We start from the raw sequence: 7,545 nt of genomic DNA, 5'->3' as shown, positions 1-7,545 counted from the left end.
CGTGTGAGTAAAGCCTGGAGAGGGGCGGATGTGCGGATCTGGGCCAGAAGGAGAAGGGTGTGATTAGGAGCCTGGAGAAGGGCGGGCACGCGAATAGGAGCCCAGAGGGGGCGCGTATACATTGAAGAGGCCCCAGAAAGGGGGCGCCTACATTGGAGGGGCCCCAGAGAGGGAGTGTAGACTGGAGAGGCCCTGGAGAGGGCACGTGTAAAGAGACAAGACAATGTCCGGAAGAACTGCGAGGCTTGGGGCATGCTACAGGGGAGGTAGGAGGCACGCGTAGCCCCATAAGGCTGGGGAAGCACCAAGTCACACCTGACAGGACAGGGGCCAATACACACGTGGTACCGTGCCCAAGCAGACAGGAGGCAGCCTCCCATATAAATTTATTTAACACCAAGACATGGCGGGCGAGAACGAGGGTGCCAGACAGGAAACTTGGCACGGTAGGGGCGTCAGGAGGAATCACGGCCGCTCCTGCGCCCCACCCCGTGACAACCTGGTTAGTATTCTAAGGTTCTCCTTTTTCTGGGGTAGTCTGTATGATATGTGGTAAGGGCCAGTGCCTCCAAACCCCCCTTCTTGTGGGCAGTCACTTTTCCTACACGTCTGTAGCCATAATCCAACACATTAGTGGCTTCATGGCTCTCCTCCTCACTGCTGCAGTAAGTGAAGGTCTCCAGGCTCTTCCCCAGTGGTCAATCCATGTTTCAGCATAGATCACAGGTAAGGCTCCCTGCTTCATCCAATTCCAGGGTCAAAAACTGCTTGGCTGTCCCCTGTGGTCAGACTCTTAAGGATGACCGCAACTCCAGGGGTCTTCCAGGAGATTATCTCCTCCTAGCCAGGCTTTGAGATGTGTCCCATTAACTGTTTCCTGTACAGCCTGATATTGCTCTAGAGTTGGACTTTTGGGGCAGGTTTGCCCAAAGCAGCAAGTGTAATGGGGCCAGGACTTGGCTCCCTGCTACAGAGATGTTTACTGATGAGTTAATTAGGCAGCTTCACAGTAAACATCTCAAGTAGATTCACCCAGTTTATCCAACCCCTTTTTGAGTCTGTCCAAACTGTCAGCTTCTACAAAATCTGGTGGCAATGAATGCCACATATTAATTACATGTTGTCTGAAAAAAGAATTTCCTTTTGCTAGTTTTAAACTTACTACCCACTAGTTCATTTTGTGAGCCCTAGTTCTTTTATTGAGAGATACAGTAAATAATAAATCCCTGGCTTCTTTCTCTTGACCATTTAGTATTTTGATAACCCTTATCATGTCCCCACCACAAACATCTCATTTCTAAACTGAACAGGCCTAGCAGCTTTAGTCTTTCTTTATATGGAAGATCATCCCTAAAACTAATAATCCCTTCCCTTCCTGTTGAAGCTGTGCCATGGTTCAGAATAGAATTCCAGGTTTATTAACCTAGTGAAAGAATACATGAAGATTGTTTTAGTAGCCTAGGGCACCTATGCATATACCTGATGCCTGCTCTGATGCATTCTAATTAGAATGCATTAGAGCAGACTCAATCATATGCCAGCAGGGTAATTAGAATGCTCCAGCAGCCTCAGAATCGCATGTATCCAGCATCACTGTGCTTCAAAATGGCAATTGATGGCTAGAAAATGATATTTAGAGATTTGTTTTTAGGAATTGACATGTAGGTAAAGTAAAGATTAGGCCTGTGTGAAGCGGCTAGTATTCACTTCGGATTCGGCCAATTCGGGGGACAGTGATTCGATTAGATGATTTGAATCACTGTCCTTAATTGATTCAGCCGAATCTGATTTGGAGACTTGGCTGCCGCTAAATTGGCTAAATGTCTGAATCAAACAGGCCCCATCCCCCACCTGCTTGCCCAGCCCCGTCAATGGTTGCCCTGCCTGGCCCCCGCACCCTGCACTCACCAGCTGCTGCCAGGCACAGGGGTGATACCTGCTGCCCTCCACTGCCCCGTGCTGCATGGGGGGTTCTGTCATGAGCCCCCAGAAGCCCCAGTGGCTGCTGCAGCAGCCAGTGAGTGTGGGGCTTTTTTTTTTTTTTAAAGAGCCAGGACGCTTGGGCTGGGCAGGGCAACCATTGATGCGGCTGGGAGAGTGGGTGGGGGGATGGGGGCTCATGGAAGAGCTCCCCATGCAGTGCAGGGTGGGGGGTGCAGTGGGGATCATTCCCCGCCCCCGCCTGTGGTGAGTGAGGGGCTTTTTTTTGCCTTTTTTTTTTTAAAGAGTTGGGATGCTGAGGCCAGGTGGGGCAGCCATTGATGGAGCTGGGAGAGTGGATGGGGATCAGGGGGCACTCATGGGGGGTTGGGGGAGCAGGCAGGGGATGGGACCTGGCGGGGTCCCCCATGGTCCCATCCCCCCTTCTCCTGTTTCCCCTCCCCCCTACTTACCAGCACAGAGTCCAGGTCCAGCTCCCTACAGCAGGAAGCAGGGACTGCCCAAATCGCTGAATCTCTCTGAAGTTCTCCAAATCTTTTTCCAAATTGATTTAGAGAGCTCCAAATTGATTCAGACATTTTTACTGGTCTCTTGAATCGATTCAGATTTGGAGATTCGACTGCCAAATTGGGTTGAATCTCCTCTGAATCAAATCAGCACCCAAAGCTTCACACAGTCCTTGTAGATACTGCATTGAAACACTGGCCCGGTGGAACAGCAAGGGTTAACTGGTTTCTAAAAGCGTATTTGTGACAAAGTTTCACAGCCTTCAAGGCAGACACCATGTCTGAGACCAACAGACAAACAGGCTGGGAAATTTGCACAGTATTCCCTGAAAACCAATAACAAAGATAAGATATAGCTTCAGGTCAAAGTGACCAGCTGAAAAACCCTATAGATTTCCAGTTTTGGTGGATGGACCAAGTTAGGAGGCCAGGCATGCCCAAATTAAGACACCAGTAAATGACCAAATTAAGATATATGTATGTGATGGGTTTGGGAAAAAAAGAATTATGTTGATAGAACAGAATGTGGACAGTATGATGACCACAGGTAGATCAATCAACAAAGTCCAGAAATAAAGAGTCATCAGAGGAGAACAAATACAAAAGAAGGGGTTTTAGAGCAGCAAAAGTCCTCTGAGTGGCAAGCCTGAAGCCACCATGCTCATCTCACTCACCCCATGGTGGGGGGTGGGGCCTCATCCCTTGACCTCTAAGACCACTGACATTCAAGGAAGAACCACAGGGTGAAACTCACATACTGGCCAGGTGTACCTTTCCTCTCTGAACCCTGGAACTGGTAGATAAATAGAACTCAGGGGTGATATTTCATTTGCCTTCTCTGCATTACTTTTATCTATTATCACTCTGTATCAATAAAATTTGCCTATTTTCAAATGGAAGAAGTTGTGTTGGGTTTGAGGGCTTGGGTCCACCCAGAAGAAAGTATCTGGGTCATAAATCCAGTGTTAAGAGTGGTGGGGGTGCTTTAACTAAAGTCCATCAAACAAGCTTTAGTTAAAGTGCCCCCACTGCCATTTTGAAGCATGGGATGCTGAATACATGAGATGCCGTGGGCACTTTAATTAAAGCAGTTCCCAAGAGCCACTCTAATAAAAGCATAACACCCCCTACCACGGAGGATGTGTAAAGATACCCTTGTGTTTAGGCCACTGAGCCGGAGTGTGGAACATGTAAATTCTGTTCCCTGATCCCAGAGCTGTTTATATATTTTAAAATTCTTCCAGAAATATTAATTGGTTAGGGATGGAGCACCAAAGGGATTAAGTTAGGTAGCACCTGAGAAGGTTTTTCCAGGATGTAGCAATATGGGTCTGTAGCAGGGCACTAGGGTGCCTGATACTGGTAACAGTAAAATGGACTCAGCTGCCACTCACCAGGGCAGCACAGGTGGGGGTTGCTGAGACAACCAGTTGGGTTAGCTGACCAGGAGGGGGCAGGGCCTGGCCTATATAAACAGACAGGCTGAGGCTGGAAGGCAGTTCCCCTCTGGCAGCCTAAGAAGCAGGAGCTCTGCTGGAGCAAGCAGGACAGGCATAGTAAGGAAGCTGGATGGCTTGAGCAGTGGTGGCATGATGATATGGGTGAAGAGGACCCTGACAGGGATATGGAAGCAGGATAGCCAGGTTGGCTTAGGATTTATGTTGTAGCCAAGGGGCTTTGTGTTTTCTGTTTTGGTAGTGATATAACACCGGAGGACCAGGGTGAGGCTATAAGGGGTTGGAGGAGGCCTCATAGGAGCTCCACAATAGCGTGGGGTCTCCTGGAGCCGCAGAGGGCACAGCTTTGCACCACAGAGAGCACAGCTTGGGGTAGGGGGCAGCAAGAAGCCCCAGAGTGAGAGATCATAGGACCCAGGAAGAGGGTCTGGGGTCCAGGTAAGGCTGAGGCCGCCTGAGCCCCAGTCGTGGGAAAAGCCCCAGTGGGGCATAGGACCCAGAAAGAGGGTCTGGGGGCCAGGTAAGGCTGAGGCTGCCTGAGCCCCAATTGTGCGAAAAGCCCCAGTGGGGCATAGGACCCAAAAAGGGGGTCTGGGGGCCAGGTAAGGCTGAGGTCGCCTGAGCCCCAGTTGTGGGAAAGCCCCGGTGGGGCATAAGACTCGGAAAGAGGTCCGGGGGCCAGGTAAGGCTGAGGCTGCCTGAGCCCCAATTGTGGGAAAGCCCCAGTGGGGCGTAGGACTCGGAAAGGGGTCCTGAGAGTGAGACCGGCCCCGGTGCAGGCGTGAGCGCGAAAGCGCGGGAGACAGGCCCCGGTGCGGGCGGGTGTGCGAGTAGAGCCCAAGGTGGGTGAGAGAATCTCTTATTGGGAAAAGCCCCGGAGAGGGGGCGAGTACACTGGGAGAAGGCCCCAGAAAGGGCAAGTACGTTGGGAGAAGAGGGAGATAAACTCAGAGACTCAGAGCAAGGCCCCAGTGTGGGTGAGCACATAGAGGGAAGCCCCAGGAGAGGGCGAGGGCGAGGGCTCGGAGCAAGGCCCCAGTGCAGGCGAGGGCTCGGAACGAGGCCCCAGTGCAGGCAGGAGCGCGGGAGGAGCCCCAGGGAGGGCATATAGATTGGAAGCCCATAAGGCAGGGGCACCGAGCAGCTAGGCAGAGCCAGGAGACATCTTAAGGCACCATGCCAAGGAGGGTTAGGAAGGCAGCCTCCCTTCAATATTGACAGCAAAGACGTGGCGGGCGAGATATCAAGGGTGCATTAGGCCCGATTTGGCACGGTCGGTAGGGGGCGCTAGGGGAGGTCACGGCACCCCCAGACCCCGGCTGCCACAGGGTCTTAAAGAAGAACTTCGGTGGAATTATTTAAATTTCTTTGGGATCCAGGGTTGATTCTGTGGAGAAGCTTAAGGAGTACTCTATTCACTGAACAAAGATCTAATATATTGGCATGTAGAAATTTAACCTGTGATCATAGCATAGATTATCCAAGATTGCCAATATTGATATTTCTGCACTATAATACACAAAAACATGTCCCATACCTTCTAAAAACTATGATTTTTCCATTTTTGTCTCCTTGAAGGTACTTTTTATTTTATTTTATTTTGCATGTTCAATAACACATGCAATAATCATGGAGACATATGCATAGGGGGAAACTCATGATATATTTTACCTTCCCTTTTCTGCATTCTTTTTTCATCAAATTTCCCCAACAGATGTTTAATTTTCTTTTTTGCCTCCAGATAATTATTGTACTGTATTTATTGTTCATATGAAAGAGAATTCTTTCTGCAATTTCACTTGACATTTATGTTTTAATGCTAGACATAGATCAATGAGACCCCTCTTTAGGCTGCATCAATAGATATATGCTTCAGTAATATAAGGTACATCTATTAAATCAACAGAGGCTATGTGGCCATTCAAAGAAATTCACCCTTCCCCACATTCAGTGTGAAGGACACAGTAAGCATAGAGCAGGACAGAATAGCTATATCCTTGTACAAGAGGCTAATGGAACAATCTGTGGGTCCTAGAATGTAATATAACTGGTAGAGGAATAAGCTGATGAGTAATTCTGCTTATTCTATTGTGGCAAATCAAGTTATTGATGTATCGTAGTCCTCAATATTGTCATGTATTGTTCATTAGCCATTATGTATTATACTGTTTCTTTAAGTGCTGTTATTTTGGTCATGGGCAGCTGTTCCATTTCTATCAGGAGAATCACCGCTCTCCTGGTAGAAACCATGAGTGTACAGACATTTTAACTTTTCCTCCTGGATCAAAAATGGCAGTTGGCAGACCAGTAACACAACTCCAAACCGGTAAAAGTCATTCCTAGGAGAGTTTCTCCTGGAAGAACAAGAAAGCCTCCTATACTTTCCAGAAATTGGGATCCCCCTGGTCTGGAGAAGACATAGACTTTGCCCTGCTGCTGAGGAACGGAATGACTGGAGCAACCATTATTTCCCCAAACTAAAATCACCCCAGGCATGGAGCAGAACAGAGGGGATGATTGTAGACTAAATATCTGTACTGCTCCCTCTCCTCAAATCATTTCTAGACGTGGAAATAGTTGTATGCTTTCAGTTTTGGGTCCCTGTTCAAAGCAATAAAGTTACCAGCCATATTAGCTATGTGATGTTTTCTTTCTCTCTTGTTAGTCTAAGCACTCCCCAACGCCCCCAGTCCCACCATCACCACTGTGTCACCACAAAGGTTTCCCTCTCCAACTGCTGGGGTTAGGTTCTTGAAAGTTCCCATGGTTGGCAAAACTGTGGTTGGCAAAACAAAAGGATTATGGGAAAAATGGCAGGTGGCAGGTTGATGTGCAGCCATGGAAAACCATGGTTACTCAAACCTGTATACTGTGGTAGCCAAAACAGTATACAGAATATTAAGCATGGATACTCAAAACTGCAGTTGGTGAGGGAAACCTGTACAGTTATAGGTTTGGCTAAGTCTTCATGGGCTTAGCTGAATAAAAATGTTATGCATTATTCTTGATCTTGAACTCATAAGCAAAATTATTAAAGCTACTGCAGCTGCAGAAAAATTATCCATAAAGGTTTTAGCCTGAAAGGACCTGATATTAAGTCAACAGTGAAGAATTCAAGTCTCTGAAGTTTCTCTAAACTGATCCTATATAACGTGTTTTGGAAAATAATTCTTGCTACAGAAAGTACTCTACATGGTGTATAAACTATTTTGCTTGTACCCCTTTCTTTGAACAGTTGAGTACCAGTAATTCCCAAATTATTTTGGAAGGTAATTGAAGATGCTCCATAGGCTTTAGCCACTCTGGGTATGTCACCACCACCAGAAGCTGGGTTTATAGACTAACTATATACAAGATTTTTTTTCTGTGTGTACATACACAGAGAGAGAGAGAGCATAAGCTTTTGTGAATTTCATCAGATAGTCATCAAGTTACCAATACAGGTGTCTGCGGTAGCACTGAAAAGCATGCAAATCATAGACTAGAAACCTCCAGAACTAATTGTGATATCTGACTGATCTTGTTGATCTAATAAAAGATATCATCTCTACTATGAGTCCTGATTGCCTTTTCCTCTAGACCAATATGGCTACAACCTGGATACCTGATTGACTCCAAGCACTTCTGCAGCTAAGGAGTAC

The sequence above is a fragment of the Gavialis gangeticus genome, unplaced genomic scaffold (assembly GCF_001723915.1).
Source record: "Gavialis gangeticus isolate Ggan-Ray unplaced genomic scaffold, GavGan_comp1, whole genome shotgun sequence".
In the NCBI taxonomy this organism is placed as follows: domain Eukaryota; kingdom Metazoa; phylum Chordata; order Crocodylia; family Gavialidae; genus Gavialis; species Gavialis gangeticus.
The sequence above is the reverse complement of the archived record's forward strand: the minus strand, read 5'-3'. Positions refer to the sequence as shown.